A 15,740-nucleotide genomic window follows, 5' to 3' on the forward strand; every position below is an offset into this window, starting at 1 on the left:
ACAGCAAGTTGCCTGGCACCAAAGCGCCAGCATCCCCCCACCCCTATGCCCAGACCACCTAAAGATCTGACTGTGAGGAAGTAAAGGTGACCACAGAAACTCTGCACCTGGAACCGATAAGTTTGACTTATGCATAAAACTCTGAAGAAAAGCATCCAGCATTGTCTTAGAAAGTAAATTCTTGGAGTTGCTGTCGTGGCTCAGTGGTTAACAAATCCAGGTATCCATGAGGGCGTGGGCTCGATCCCTGGCCTCGCTCAGTGTGTTGGGGATCCATTGTTGCTGTGGTTGTGGCGTAGGCCAGCAGCTGCAGCTCCAATTCGGCCCCTAGCCTGGGAAACTCCATATGCCACAGGTGCAGCCCTAGACACAAAAAAAAAAAAAAAGAAAAAAAAGAAAGTAAATTCTTACAAAAAGTTTGGGCAACTGACCTACTAATAGGTAGAAGACATAATCCCTGCTTTTCATCATCCAGCTTGCTCAGTCCATAGTGTACAACTTCTGAAGATGTTTTAATCGTATATTGAAAATTGAGTTTTTCCTACTTTTGGTAAAAATTCTCCATCAGTTTTAACATATGTGTAGACGTCATAGCTCCCTGCAAACATAAGCCCTGACATCCACTAATCTGTTCATCACTATAGTTCTTTTTAAGACTATCTTAAGAATGGAAGTATATAGCATGTAATCTTTTTGGGGGAGGGCTGCACCCACGGCATATTGATCCTAGGCCAGGGATCAGTCCAGCCACAGGTGCAACCTATGCCTCAGCTGTGGCGGCACTGGATACTTAACCCATTGCACCATGGCAGGAACTCCTATAGTATGTAATCTTTCGAGACCGCCTTCTTTTACGCATCACAACGACTTTGAGATTCATCCACAGGCTATTGTACATATTAAGACTTCCTTTTTTTTTTTTTGGTTATTAGATTGTTTTTATTTTTTAATTGTAATCAATTGTTGGTTCCCCAATACATTTCTTTTTCTACTATACAGCATGGTGACCCAGTTATACATACATGTATACATTCTTTTTTCTCACATTATCATGCTCCATCATAAGTGACTGGACATAGTTCCCAGTGCTACACAGCAGGATCTCATTGCTAATCCATTCCAAAGGCAATAGTTGGCATCTGTTAACTCCACATTCCCAATCCATCCCACTCCCTCCCCCTCCCTCTTGGCAACCACAAGTCTATTTTCCAAGTCCATGATTTTCTTTTCTGCGGAAAGTCTCATTTTTGCCATATATTAGATTCCGGATATAAGTGATATCATATGGCAATTGCCTTTTCTTTCTGACTTACTTAACTCAGTATGAGAGTCTCTAGTTCCATCCATGTTGCTGCAAATGGCATTATTTTGTTGTTTTTATGGCTAAGCGGTATTCCATTGTGTATATATACCACATCTTCCTAGTCCAATCATCTATCGATGGACGTTTGGGTTGTTTCCATGTCTTGGCTATTGTGAATAGGGCTGCGCTGAACATGTGGGTGCATGTGTCTTTTTTAAGGAAGGTTTTGTCCAGATATATGCCCAAGAGTGGGGTTGCTGGGTCATATGGTAGTTCTGTGTAGTTTCCTAACGTACCTCTGTACTAGACTGACTTCCTTTTTAACCCTCCTACACTGTTGGTAGGAATATATATATTGGTACAACCACTATGGAAAATGGTACAGCACAGTAAGAACCCATCTGCAGTGGCTCAGGTTGCTGTGGAGGTGTGGGTTCAATCCTCAGCCTTGCCCACTGGGTCAAAGGAACCAGTGTTGCCACAGTGTTGCCATATGCTGCTGGTAGGGCCGTAAAAGAAAAAAAAACCTGCATGCCTTTTATTTATTTTTCATGCCTTATTACCCTGGTTAACACTTGTAGTACATTGTTGACAGGAGTAGTGAGAGTGGACATTCTTGCCTTGTTGCCAGTCTTAGGGGGAGAACATTCAGTCTCACTACTAACTAAGTATGGTGTTAAGTGAAGGTTGTTTGTAGATACTCTTTATAGGCTGAGGATATTTCCTTCTGCTTCTAATTTACTGAGAGTTTTTATCCTGCATGGATGTTACATATTGTCAAATACCTTTTCTACATCAGTTGATACGATTGTGTGGTTTTATGTCTTCAGACTACTGGCAAGGTGAATTACAATAATTAACTTCCTAATATTGAACCAGCCTGGCATTCCTGAGATAAACCTTACTGAGCTGTAATGTATTCATTGTATATATTGCCGGGTTGGATTCGCTGATGTTTTGTTACAAATTTTACATCTATGTTCATGGTAGATATTGATCTATAGTTTTTAGAGGATGTCTGTCTGATTTTGGTATCAGGGTAATTCTGGCTTCACAAAACCAGTCAGGAAGTGTTGCTTCTTGTTCAATTTCTGCAACAGATTGTGGAGAATTGGTGATTCTCTGTCCTTAAACGTTTGGTAGAATAATCTGGTGGTGACTCCATCTGGGCCTGGAGATTTCTGTTTTATTATGAATGCAGTTTCAGTAATAATTATTTCACTACCCAGGTTATCTTGGGTTTTCAAGAAATCAATCTACTTCATTAAGGTTGTTGAATTTATATGTGTAGGGTAGTTTGTAAAATGTCCTTATAATTTAGATGTCGGCAGGGATATCCCATGTCATTTCTTATGTTGGTAATTTGTGTGCTTTCTTTTTCTTTTCCTAGTCAACATGAGTTTATGTATTTTATTAAACTTCTCAGATAATCTTTTTTTTTTTTTTTTTTTGTCTTTTTGGGGCCATACTCACGGTTCTCAGGCTAGGGGTCAAATCAGAGCTGTAGCTGCTGGCCTACACCACAGACACAGCAACACGGGATCTGAGCCATGTCTTCGACCTGTACCACAGCTCAGGGCAACGCCGGATCCTTAACCCACTGAGCGAGGCCAGAGATGGAACCTGCATCCTCATGGATACTAGTCAGATTCATTTCCGCTGAGCTATGACAGGAACTCCGTTTTTATTTACTATAGGAATTAAAATAAGAGTTGGGAAAGGGAAGATCTTAAAGGGAGAGGGTTTTTGTTGTTGTTGTTGTTGTTGCTATTGTTGTTTTTGTTTTTGACTGCACCCATGGCATGTGGATGTTTCTGGGCCAGGGATAGAACCTGTGCCACAGCAGCAAGTCAAACCCCTTGCAGGGACAACAATGGATCCTTAACCTGCTATGGCACAAGGGAACTCCAAAGGTGGAGTTTTAGGATCTGAAGAGTCTCCAATGAGTTAATCTTGGAAAGAAAGTCTGTCTAGTTGCCAAAGTGGGACAGCAAGGAGAGAGCTGATATAGAAATATACGGAAAGCTGTTGCTTTTTTTAGTCTGAAGCCAAAAGTCTGGTGATGGGCCCAGGGCTACTATTGGTCAGTAGGCCAGCAACCAGGAATATCTAGATACAGAATGGAGGACAGCAAGGGAAAGCTGGACTTCACCAGCATGTCTTCATCTATCACCATATCTAACAGTGACAGTCCTCAGGGAGTAACTGTTTCTAAAGCTCACACAAGTTCTTCTTTTGTCTCGTTTCTTTTTGAGCCAACCTGAACTCAGAACTGCATAGGCAAAGAGATTCTAGGGAACACAGTTCCAACTTAACCAAATACAGTACCAAATACCATACTGGCAAAATAGATTTAAAGACAAGGAGCATTAATAGAGATAAAGAAGGACATTTCATATTATAAAGTGGTCGGTGCTTCAAAAATTCCTAAATGTACATGCATCTAGTACAAAAGTTTCAAATTATATGAAGACAAATGGACAGAATTAAAGGAAATCTGTAATCATAGTTAAGAGTTTTAAATGTGCATCCTGATGTAACTGATGAAACAAGAAGACCAAGAGAACAAAACCTGAAAAGCTATGCAAGTTTGAAATACTGAGATCTATAGAACATTATACCTAACAGCTACTGAGTATATATTATTTTCAGGTTTACATGGAAGATTCACTAAAATAAACTACATCTAGACCATGAGATGAATCTCAAAACCTCTTAAAGATTTTATTCAGAGTATATACTTTGACCACAACAGATTTATACTATAAATTAACAATTTTTAAAAATCCTTAAAATATCAAAATATTTTGAAATAAGGTAATATATTTCTTAAAAATCTGTGGGGTTAAAAAAGTTACAAAGGCAATCAGAAACTATTTGGAACTGGGGGATAAATGAAAAGCAACATATCAAAATTGATATGAAGTCCTTGGAGTGTTTCTATCTCTGCAAATTTACATTAGAAGAGAACAGAGGACTAGGGAGTTCCCTGGTAGCCTAGCAGTTAAGGATCTGGCATTGCCATTGCTATGGCTTGGGTCACTGCTCTGGTGTGGGTCTGATTCCTAGCCAGGGAACTTCCACCAAAAAAAAAAAAAAAAAAAAAAAAGAAGAAGAAGAAGAAAAAGAAAAGACTAGAAAAATAAAGTCAATGTTCTGTTTCTACCATGAGAAGTTGGGAAAAGAAGAGGGAAATAAACCAAAGTAAGTAGAAGGAAGGAAATAATACAGGTAGAAACTGAAATAAATAAAACACAAAATGCTGAAACAATAAAGGAAAACAACGGAAGCAGAAGAGAAGTTTTTGAAAAAATTAATAAATTTAGCAAGACAAACTAAGAAAGAGGGGGAAGGAGGGAGAGAGAGAGAGAAATAGGCAGTATCAGGAAATAAAGGAGGATATCACCACAGGTCCTAAGCTACTACAATAAGATATTGCTTATTGTATCCTATTGTAAGGATATATTATGAAAACCATTTAGGAGAATAAACCTTGCAACTTAGATGTACAAATGTCTGGAAAAAGAAATTACAAAGTTAATCACAAAGAAATGGAAAATCTGGAGAGGTCTATATGTGGGAAAGTAATCGAATACATAGTTTTGTCTTCTTACAAAGTAGACTCTAGGCCCATATGCCTTCACTGGTGAATTCTATCAAACATTTAAGGAAGAAAAAATAACAATCTTAACACAAAGCCTGTCAGATAATATGGAAGAGAAGATTACACTACCAAACTCATTTGTGAGACCAGTAGGATCTCGTTCCAAAACAGCTGCAAAAGGACATTTCAAGGTAAGAAAATTACAAATTAATATTATGAACACAGATACAAAAACCACCACAAGTTATTAGCAAGCTAAAACTAATAATGTATAGAAAGGATAATACATCGAGACCAAGTCGGGTGTATCTTAGGAATGTAACATTACTTTTAACAATAGAATAGTAACATGTAATTAATAACATTAAGAAAATTAAGGAGTTCCCGTCGTGGCGCAGTGGTTAACGAATCCGACTAGGAACCATGAGGTTGCGGGTTCGGTCCCTGCCCTTGCTCAGTGGGTTAAGGATCCGGTGTTGCCGTGAGCTGTGGCGTAGGTTGCAGACGCGGCTCGGATCCCGCGTTGCTGTGGCTCTGGCGTAGGCTAGGGGCTCCAGCTCCGATTCGACCCCTAGCCTGGGAACCTTCATATGCTGCGGGAGTGGCCCAAGAAATAGCAAAGACAAAAAAAAAAAAAAAAAGAAAAAAGAAAGAAAATTAAGGTTAAAAATTCTTGATCATTCTAATAAATGGAAAAAATAATATTTCACAAAATTCAACACCCACTCATGTTCAAAGTTCTACGTAAATTAGAAATAGAAGGAAAATACCTTAATCTGATGAAGGGCATCTATGAACAGCCTACAGCTAACTTTATATCTAATGGTGAAAGCCTGAACACCATCTTCCGAACACTGGAGAAAAGGAAAAGATAGTAGTTCTCATCACTTCTTTCTGACATTGCATCAGAAGTCTGGCCAAAGCCTTAAGGCAAGAAAATTAAGTAAAAGCCTTAAAGATAAGGAAAAGTAAAACCTATCTTTGACATAATTGTGTGTGTAGAAAATCCTAAGGAATCTACCCCCCAAAAACCTGCCAGAATTAATAATGGAATATAACAAAGTGCTAGAGCCGCAACTTTGGAGACAGAGGAGGGTCTGTAGGCAAAGTGGACTCTGCCTCTCCCAAAGAGATATGAGGAGGAGGCGGGTGGTAAGACTAGTGAGGGGCCTGTACTGGTCTGAGCTAGGGCAGTTTTGATGGGCTAGAGAAAGGAAGGGATGTCTTCTCTCTGAGGCAGAGAAAAAACTCCAGGCACGACGTAGGAATATGATGGAGATCCAGGATGCCTAATGCATTGGCAGCTGGAGATATTGGCAGATACAGAGGGGATAAGGCCTACTTACAAACTTGAAATTTCATTTAAAAACTAAAAATTAAATAAGGACTAAATGTTCCTTAAGGAGAGGAGGTAGAGGACCTGAATGAAGGATTAGGGGAAGAATTGTCTGGCTTGCTGTGGAGAAGCATGTTGATCACCTCCATGAAGTCTTCCTTTACATGGTCTGCTGGACAAACCTCGAATTCCTGGATGTGCACATCACTGATGATGGAACCTCCAGCAGCAGAACTTGACTTGTGTGTTCTGAACTTCCTCAGGCCCTGCAGGCAAACAGTCTGCAAGGAAAGAGAAGGGGGAGTGGGGAGGAGGGGGTACCAGTTAACTTTAAGGAAACCAACAGTGTGCCTAATTTAGCCACCACACATTACAAAGGATTTACCTAACCTACAGTATCCCCACAAAAAGCAAAAGGAAATGCAGTGAAAATCAATGTGGAGCAGCTTCAGGCTTTCTAGGTAGAAAATATTCTTGGGTGAATCGATGCTCTTTGGTGGCAGAAGACACTTTAGGTAAGAAGGGCCTTCAGACCTTTCCAGTAAAATTTTCTATGAATAGAAGGAAAAAGTCATGACCTTTTTCAGTGGTGTCTTCTTGGAGCAGAATCCAGAAGGTTGCAGGGGGAGCCTTGCGAGTTCAGGACTTGACCCTCAAAGCTTCTCTGGCTCATCTCACTTTCCCCTCCTTAGGAGCCCAGACCTTGCTGCCGTGGGTTAAGGACAAGGACTCTCTAAGCAGGGATCGCTTTCTGGGGAGCAGGGTTTAGGGTTTAAGGAGATTACCCTGTTGAAGAAATTGCGGCAGCCGAAAGATACAAATGGCACCAGAAGATACAGAACAGCACCCTTGCAGGCTCAGAGGAGTCACCTCCAGAGTCTGAGCACCGAGTCTTGTTTTGGGTAACTTTTACACAATACAGACCTCGAGGTTTTCCTATGCATGTAGCCCCGGACCTCTCCCTTTAGGCAGCAGTGTTCCTGCCTACGAAACTGAAACAAGGACCCCAAGGCACGAAGTTGCTACAAGATTACAAGAAGGGTGGTGTGCAGCAAGCAAAGCAGCTGACAGGCACAGTAGCTGCCTTTCCAGCTGGCGCGCCCGGGGCGGCGGCGGCGGGGGTGGGGGTGGGGGTGGGGGTGGGGTCCCTAGTTAAAACTCTTCAACCCCAGACCCAAGTACAAAGTTTAGGACAACTGTGGCTCCTAGTGGTCTCAACAGAACTCAGAAGCTTGAGATTCTATTGGTAACCGTAGGAAAGGACAAAGGAAAATAAAATGAAATACATCCAACCTTCCGCTTGAACCCATGAGTCAGAAACTTAGTCTCAGCACCCCAAGAATGAGCTCAGAAACGCTATTTCATCATTGCACTATTTTCTACCAGTGTAGAAACAAGACATCCGTACAGTTACAAGGCGCGCGGTGTGAAGCGCCCTCTCGGTGCGGGATTCAGTGGGCGCAGCCTCTACGTTTTACCCGGGAGACCCAGGGTGACCCGACCAGCAGGTGGCACTGGCTCCGTCGCCGTGCCCCTTGACAGCTGCGCCTTGGATGCCAGCGACCGGCAGAGCCTGCCGGGTCCAGCGAGAACACCCCGGGCTCGTCCCACTTCCCCTGCCCTCCACGTCCGTGTGGTCTGCCAGTTTCTGGGACTCTGACCCCTGAGCAGGAGGCGGCCAAACCCTGGGAACGCGGCTGCGATGGGCCTACGGCGGCAGGAGCTGGAGGGCCCCAGCCGGAGGTGGGGTTGGGGGTGTCGCGGAGCCCCCTTCCCAGGACCCAGACCGTGCAGTCTGAAAGCCGGGCAGAGGGGCCCTCTAGGAAGGGAAAGCATGTCCACTCAGCGCACCTTTGAAGCGCGAGTTCTTCTGGGGAGGAGACTGAATTCCGGCTGCGCAGAAAAAGACAGCTGGACCTCATCTCAAGGACAAGGTCCCACCGAGACTCGCACTCGGATCACTGGATTCAGAGTCCAGAGTGCTCACCATTACACCATGGAACCGCCCATAGTTCACTGGGTCCCGCTGCTGAGCCAGGCCCCACGCAGCCCCGCGGGCCCGGGCCGGGCCCAGGCCCCGCCTCCCGCCCGGCGCGCTCCTCGGCCGCCCCCAGCTCGCTTCCTCCGCGACCACGCCGGGAGGGGCCGGCATCGCCCGCCCTCGGCCGCCCTTCAGAGTTGAACCTCGAGGATGAGAAGAAATCCATTGGGGTCGGCGACAGGGCAGGGCTTTCGGGCCTCCCCCAGGTCTGTCTGCTCTGCGGCATTTCTAGAATGTTCTGCCCTGAGGTAGGATTTCCGCCGGAAGAAAAATTCCTTTCTCCTTTGTAACTGTCCTCTTCCCACTGCCCTGAGAACTCTGAACTTCCTCAGAACAGCCCCTGGGACTTTCTGGTGACCCCTCTCTCGTCCCCCCACTCGGTTCTCGATCCCCCTCTCTCCTCCCCGGGTTCCATGCTGTCCTCCTCCTCCTCCTTCCCGCTTCCTTCATCCCCTTCACTACCACTCCTCTTCGCTTTCCCTTCTCCCGCCCCGGTACACAGCACAGGCTATCAGACCGTGGGGAAGAGCGGCCACAGTCTGACCGGAAGGTGAGGAACATTTTCCATCAACGAGAGAAGCCCGAGTGCCTCTCAGGTCAGGACCATCTGGGGGTTCTTTGATGGAGACAGTAGCCCAGCGTCCACAGCCAGAGCTTGAGGCCCCGACAGCGCGAGACTTCTGCCCGCCCCATACCGTCCTGGGGCTGGGGTGACTCCGAAGTTAGGAAACTTGGGTTCCGCGCAGCTCCTGGCTGGTTGGTCAAATCCGACGTCATTGAACCGCCAGCATTATTCTCTTTTAGGGCTTCAATTGGGAAAAAGTTCCCCTTATGGGCCCCTTGTGGATGGATAGTGGGGTACCGCGCACAGTAGTGGGGTGCAGTAGTTGCCAGAATAGTCAGACAACCCTGGGCCATACTCAGTCTAAGATGAAGAGATAGAAGAGGCTTTTTTCTTTTTTTTTCTTTTTTCTTTTCTTTTTTTTTTTTTTGTCTTTTTGCCATTTCTTGGGCCGCTCTCGCGGCATATGGAGGTTCCCAGGCTAGGGGTCGAATCGGAGCTGTAGCCACTGGCCTACGCCAGAGCCACAGCAACGCGGGATCCGAGCCGCGTCTGCGACCTACACCACAGCTCACGGCAACGCCGGATCTTTAACCCACTGAGCAAGGGCAGGGATCGAACCCGCAACCTCATGGTTCCTAGTCGGATTCGTTAACCACTGCGCCACCACGGGAACTCCAGAAGGGGCTTTTTTCTAAGTGTATCGTAATACAATTTTCATTTTTAAAGTCATGTCACTATTGTACATATTCCAAAAGAGGATGAAAAAGCTAAACTGAAAACTGAAAAATAAGAAGTTCCCCATGGTGGCTCAGCAGTAACCAACCTGACTAGTATCCATGAGGGCACGGGTTGGATCCCAGGCCCTTCTCAGTGGGCTAAGGATCCAGCGTTGCTGTGAGCTGTGGTGTAGGTCGGCAGCTGCAGCTCTGATTGGATCCCAAGCCTGGGAACTTCCATATGCCCCGGGTGCAGCCTTAAAAAAGACAAACCAAACAAAAAAACCTGAAAAATAAAAGTAGAACAAATGAATATAAGTACATATCAAATGATACTATAACTGGGATTCCCATGGTAGCTCTGCCGAACCATGAGGACGCAGGTCCTATCCCTGGCCTTGCTCAGTGGGGTAAGGATCCCGTGTTGCCTTGAGTTGTGGTATAGGTTGCAGATGCAGCTGGAATCTGGCATATGTGGTGTGCCTATGGCGTAGGCCAGTAGCTACCGCTGGGATTCCCTAGTCTGGAACCTCCATGTGCCGCCGGTGCAGTCCTACAAAGACAAACCAAAAGAAAGGTAAGAGAACCACATAGAATATGATTAAGTCAAGTGCATTTTGAATTACTCACGGTGGAGTACATCCTAACGACATCTTGAACTTTATCTAGTGGGTTTAACCATTGGTCGTAGAATTGGTATAATAATTATGTTTTGTGTGTATTGTAAGCTAGAGCAAATCAGTGAAAACATTAATATTGTCAGGAGTCAAGGTTAGCAGCTTGGGAGGAGAAGGACAAAAATAGGAAATGGGAAAAACTGAGGAAGAACTTTATGGTGTTAGATTGGACTTTGATTCTTCAGTTTGTTAATGTGGTGTATCACACTGATGGATTTGCAGATATTGAAGAACCCTTGCATCCCTGGGAGAAATCCCACTTGATCATGATGTACAATCCTTCTAATGTATTGTTGGATGCGGTTTGCTAGTATTTTGTTGAGGATTTTTGCATCGCTGTTTATCCGTGAAATTGGCCTATAGTTTTCTTTTGTTGTGGAGTCTTTGTCTGGTATTGGTACCAGGGTGATGGTGGCCTCATAGAATGAGGTTGGGAGTATCCCTTCCTCTGGGATTTTTTGCAATAGTTTCAGAAGGAGAGGTGTTAGCTCTTCTCTAAATGTTTGATGGAATTCGCCTGTGAAGCCATCTGGTCCTGGACTTTTGTTTGTTGGAAGTTTTTTCATCACAGTTTCAGTTTCAGTTCTTGTGATGGGTCCATTCATCTTTTCTATTTCATCTTGGTTTAGTCTTGGAAGATGGTACTTTTCTAAGAATTTGTCTATTTCTTCTAGGTTTTCCATTTTATTGGCGTATAGTTGCATATCGTAGTCTCTTATGATCCTTTGTATTTCTGTGATGTCCGTTGTTATTTCTCCTTTTTCATTTCTAATTTTATTGATTTGAGTCCTCTCTCTTTTTTGCTTGCTAAGTCTGGCTAGGGGTTTATCAATTTTGTTGATCTTTTCAAAGCACCAGCTTTTCGTGTCATTGATCTTTTCTATGGCTTTCTTTGTTTCTATTTCATTGATTTCTGCTCTGATCTTTATGATTTCTTTCCTTCTACGAACTTTAGGTCTTGTCTGTTCTTCTCTCTCGAGCTGCTTTAGATGTAAGGTTAGCTTGTTTATTTGGGCTTGTTCTTGTTTCCTGAGGTGGGCTTGTATTGCTATAAACTTTCCTCTTGGAACGGCCTTTGCTGCATCCCATAGGTTTTGGAGTGTCGTATCTTTGCTGTCATTTGCTGCCAGGTATTTTTTAATTTCCTCTTTGATTTCTTCAGTGATCCATTGGTTGTTTAGTAGCATGTTGTTGAGTCTCCACGTGTTTGTGTTTTTTGCCGTTTTTTTCTTGCTGTTGATTTCCAGTCGTATAGCGTTGTGGTCGCAAAAGATGCTTGATATGATTTCAATTTTCTTAAAGTTACTGAGGTTGGATCTGTAGCCCAGGATATGCTCAATCTTAGAGAATGTTCCATGTGCACTTGAGAAGAATGCGTATTCTGTTGCTTTTGGATGGAATGTCCTATAAATATCTATTAAGTCCATCTGGTTTAATGCTTCATTCAGGGCCTGTGTTTCCTTATTGATTTTCTGTCTGGTTGATCTGTCCATTGCTGTAAGTGGGGGTGTTAAAGTCCCCCACTATGATTGTGTTATTGTAGATTTGTCCTTTTAAGGTTGCTAGCAGTTGCCTTATATATGGTGGTGAACCTGTGTTGGGTGTGTAGATATTTAAAATTGTTATATCATCTTCTTGGATTGATCCTTTGATGATTATGTAATGTCCTTCTTTGTCCCTGAAAATATTCTTCATCTTAAAGTCGATTTTGTCTGATATGAGTATTTCTACTCCAGCTTTCTTTTGATCCCTGTTTGGGTGAAATATTTTCTTCCATCCTCTCCCTTTCAATTTGTATGTGTCCCTAGAAGTGAAGTGGGTCTCTTGAAGACAGCAGATATATGGGCCTTGTTTTTGTATCCATTCAGCCAGTCTGTGTCTTTTGGTTGGGGTGTTTAGTCCATTAACATTTAAGGTAATCATTGATATGTATGTTCTTAGTGCCATTTTACTAATTGCTTTGGATTTGTTTTTGCTGCTCTTTTTCCTTTCCTTCTTCTCTTGTTCTTTTCTGCCTAGAGAAGTTCCTTTCGTATTTGTTGTAAGGCTGGTTTCGTGTTGCTGAATTCTCTCAGCTTTTGCTTATCTGTGAAGGTTTTGATTTCTCCTTCACATCTGAATGAGAGCCTTGCTGGGTAGAGTCATCTTGGTTGGAGGTGTTTTCCTTTCATCACGTTGAGTATATCATGCCACTCCCTTCTGGCCTTCAGAGTTTCTGCTGAGAAATGTGCCAGTAGCCTTATCGGGGTTCCCTTGTATGTGATTTGTTTCTTTTCCCTGGCTGCTTTCAAGATTTTCTCTTTGTCTTTAATTTTGGTCCGTTTGATTAGTATGTGTGTTGGGGTGTTCCTGCTTGGGTTTATTTTGTATGGTACTCGTTGTGCTTCCTGGATTTGAGTGAGTGATTCCTTCCCCATGTTAGGGAAGTTTTCGGCTAGTATCTCTTGGAATATTTTTTCTGTCCCCTTCTCTCTCTCTTCTCCTTCTGGCACCCCTATAATACGGATGTTGGTGTGTTTCACGTTGTCCCAGAGTTCTCTGAGACTCTCTTCATTTGTTTTCAGTCTTTTTTCTCTTTTCTGTTCTGCATCCGTAATTTCCACTAATCTGTCCTCCACCTCGCTTATTCGTTCTTCTGCCTCGTGTGTTCTGCTGTTAGCTGCTTCTAGTGAAGTTTTTATTTCAGTTATTGTATTTTGCATCTCTTCTTGTTGAAGTTTTATATCTTGTATCTCTTTGGTCAGTGTTTCCTGGAAGTTATCCATCTTTGCCTCCAGTTTATTTCCAATGTGTTGCATCTTCTTCAGCATCAACAGTCTAAAGTCTTTTTCCTGGAGGCTGAGAATCTCCTCCTCGCTTAGCTGATTTTCTGGGGTTTTTCCTTTCTCCCTGATCTGAGTTATAGTCCTCTGTCTTTTCATTTTTATAGGTTTTGGGTGTGGTGACCTTCTTACAGAAAATAGAGTTGTAGCCTCTTGTACTTCTGATGTCTGCCCCCCTGTGGCTGAAGTTGGTATGGGGGGTTTGGTGTAGGCTTCCTGATGGGAGGGGCTGATGCCTGCCCCCTGGTAGGAGGAGCCTATTCTAATCCCTCTGGTGGGTGGGGCTTAGTCTCTGGCTGGGATTAGAGGCAGCTGTGTGCCTGAGGGGTCTTTAGGTAGCCTGTTTACTGAGGGGCAGGGCTGTGACCCCACCTGGGTTGTTGTTTGCCCTGGGGCTTCTCAGTAGCTGACTGATGGGTGGGGCCAGATTTTCCCAAAATGGCCACCTCCAGAGAAGGGCACTGCTGCTGAATATGCCCGAGAGCTTTGCTTTCAATGTCCTTCCCTCAGAACAAGCCACGTTCACCCCTGTTTTCCCAGGATGTCCTCCAAGAACTGCAGTCAGGTTTGACCCAGATTCCCTTGGAGTCTTTGCTCTGCCCTGGGACTCAGTGCACGTGAAAGTCTGTGTGCGCCTTTTAAGAATGGGGTCTCCGTTTCCCCCAGTCCGGTGGAGCTCCTGTGCACAAGCCCCAATGGTCTTCAATGTCAGATGCTCTGGGCTCTTTCTCCCTGTGCCAGATCCCCACCCGTGAGAGTTTGATGTGTGGCTCAGAACTCTCACTCCTGTAGGTGAGTCTCTGTGAAGCAATTAGATTCCAGTCTGTGGAGCTTCCCCCCAGGGAGGTATGGGGTTGTTTATATCGTGAAATCGCCCCTCCTATCTCTTGATGTGTCCTCCTCTTTTTCTTCTGGAGTAGGGTGTCTTTTTTGAGGTTTCCGGTCCATTTGGGTGAAGAGTGCTCAGTCTTTAGTTGTGAAGGTTGTTGTTTTTAGGAGAGAAGTTGAGCTCCAGTCCTTCTATTCCGCCATCTTCTGTTTCCTCTTATTGAATATTTGTAAGTAACTACCAGATCATGAAAAGTAAAGGAATTTAATAAAAGCACTTTCCATTATGTTTAACCATTGTTACATTATGCTAAATAGTTTTGTAGGCCAATCAGTATACATTCTTTTCTATGGAATCCGTATTCTGAAAATTTCTTAGTGCTTAACTAGCTTATAGTGTATAGTAAGACTTCCATGGGATGTCTTTTCACTAATCCAATGACTCAGGTATCATCAAATGCCATTTAAATAATATTTCATTACAATTTGTACAGAGAAACCCTCTTAAGTGAGGAGTCCAGGCATATTAAAAAGAAAAGAGGTTTTCTCCTATGCACACTTAAAAAAAGAGTTTCAACCACAACCTGATTAGTTCTTTTGGTCCACTTAGCCCTCGTGATTAATTCATATTTTGTTGATCTTGGAGTGAATAATCTGCTTCCTTACATAATCATCTGCTTCTGGGAAAAAGAATCCCAGAAATCCTGGCAGGAATCCTTGTACAAGGTGCAGTCACTTGCACAGTCTGACACACATTTGTTTGAGGCGATGATGTTCTCATATACTGGAAGTTGTACCCATGAGTTTATTTCCTGTACTATTAATACTTAAGAAGACTAGATGCAGTCTTTTACAGAGGCCCTTTTGATATTTCTTTCAGAAGCCTCAATTTCTAATCTCTAGATTCGAAAAGGGACATCGTGGATGGGAAAAGCAAAAATCACTGTGTATGAAAAGACTGAATGGCTCTGGATAATTCTTTATCATAACCAACAATCTCAGTAAGGCCAGGAGTGCTCTGGTCTATAGAAATATACACAAAATAATGAGAATTTGATCAGTGATTATCCTGAGACTTGTACCACTTAAGCCATTAAGTTATGAGTCATCTTTGCTGACATAGGGAGTTGAGAGCATTCATTCTTGGGGGCATCCAGATAAAATGGTGTTTTCTCTCCCTCCCCCATCCCCTTTTCTCCGCTCACATACAGCCGCTCATTAGCACAGATTTAGTATAAATAGCTTTAGGTATTTAGTAAATTACAGGCCAATAAATTCAACTGAGCATTTGTGAAATCTAACATGGAAGTGCTTACGAAAATCATATGACTGAGTGATTCACAATGTTCCTAACATGTCTTCAACTGATTAAAGGGAATATTTGGTGTCCTTATTTCATCCTGTAAACTGATCAGCTTTGTTGACTGAGCTGCCCAGTGAATGTATTTCTTGTTGTTCTTTTCCATTGTTTGTGTTTGCTTTTGGATCAGAAGCAATATAACTTGCATACACTTAAGCCTAAACAAAACTCTTATATTTCTGTTGAATGGTTTCAGTGTCTATCAACATACTTTCCTGAAAAGTCAAGATTTTCAAGTCTACCTTGGGTATATTTAACTTTGGCATCCTACTGACAGCATTCCTAGATCTGACAGAGTGTATTGTGTGGATTTGTCACCACAAGTTCCTCTAAAGTAATGGCTTCTTTGCATGTGTATAGTTCTACAAGTTCATGCTGTACTTCTTGGTCCCCAACAAGTTCTTCTTCATGTTAATCCTGAACAGCTTCCCACACTTCCCCTGGGGCTTTTTGAATTTCAATTTTACGGCAGTATCAGCTGGATCTTC

The 15,740-nt window shown here is 43.3% G+C and overlaps 1 protein-coding gene, 1 long non-coding RNA gene and 1 other non-coding gene across 28 annotated transcripts in view; 1 reads left to right on the forward strand and 2 right to left on the reverse strand.

Annotated features, from left to right (window-relative positions):
* The window catches only part of LOC102164320 (NBPF family member NBPF6-like), a 118,751-nt gene that overhangs the window by 8,584 nt on the left and 94,427 nt on the right, over positions 1-15,740 (forward strand). For 23 of the 26 annotated variants that reach the window (XR_014844292.1, XR_014844293.1, XM_085023253.1 and 20 more), the window contains exon 1: positions 8,316-8,532. The exons of 1 other annotated variant lie outside the window; for it this stretch is intronic. The gene's annotated coding sequence lies outside the window, so the exon portion shown is untranslated. Of the gene's footprint in view, positions 1-8,315; positions 8,533-15,740 lie in introns of those variants that run through there. 2 more of the 26 variants (XM_085023260.1, XM_085023262.1) reach the window with 1 other exon arrangement.
* Positions 4,015-8,279, reverse strand: LOC146404137 (uncharacterized). Its single transcript, XR_014844308.1, has 4 exons — positions 8,095-8,279; positions 6,328-6,524; positions 5,678-5,761; positions 4,015-5,500 (listed from the first exon to the last, which is right to left on the reverse strand). It is a non-coding gene; the product is annotated as an uncharacterized LOC146404137 (long non-coding RNA).
* Positions 8,176-8,247, reverse strand: TRNAQ-CUG (transfer RNA glutamine (anticodon CUG)). Its single transcript has one exon. It is a non-coding gene; the product is annotated as a tRNA-Gln (tRNA).

Source organism: Sus scrofa, chromosome 4, assembly GCF_054392235.1.
Source record: "Sus scrofa isolate SSC_HxYL_T2T_F1_AM1 chromosome 4, Sscrofa_HxYL_maternal_Yorkshire_Landrace_v2.0, whole genome shotgun sequence".
Taxonomy (NCBI): domain Eukaryota; kingdom Metazoa; phylum Chordata; class Mammalia; order Artiodactyla; family Suidae; genus Sus; species Sus scrofa.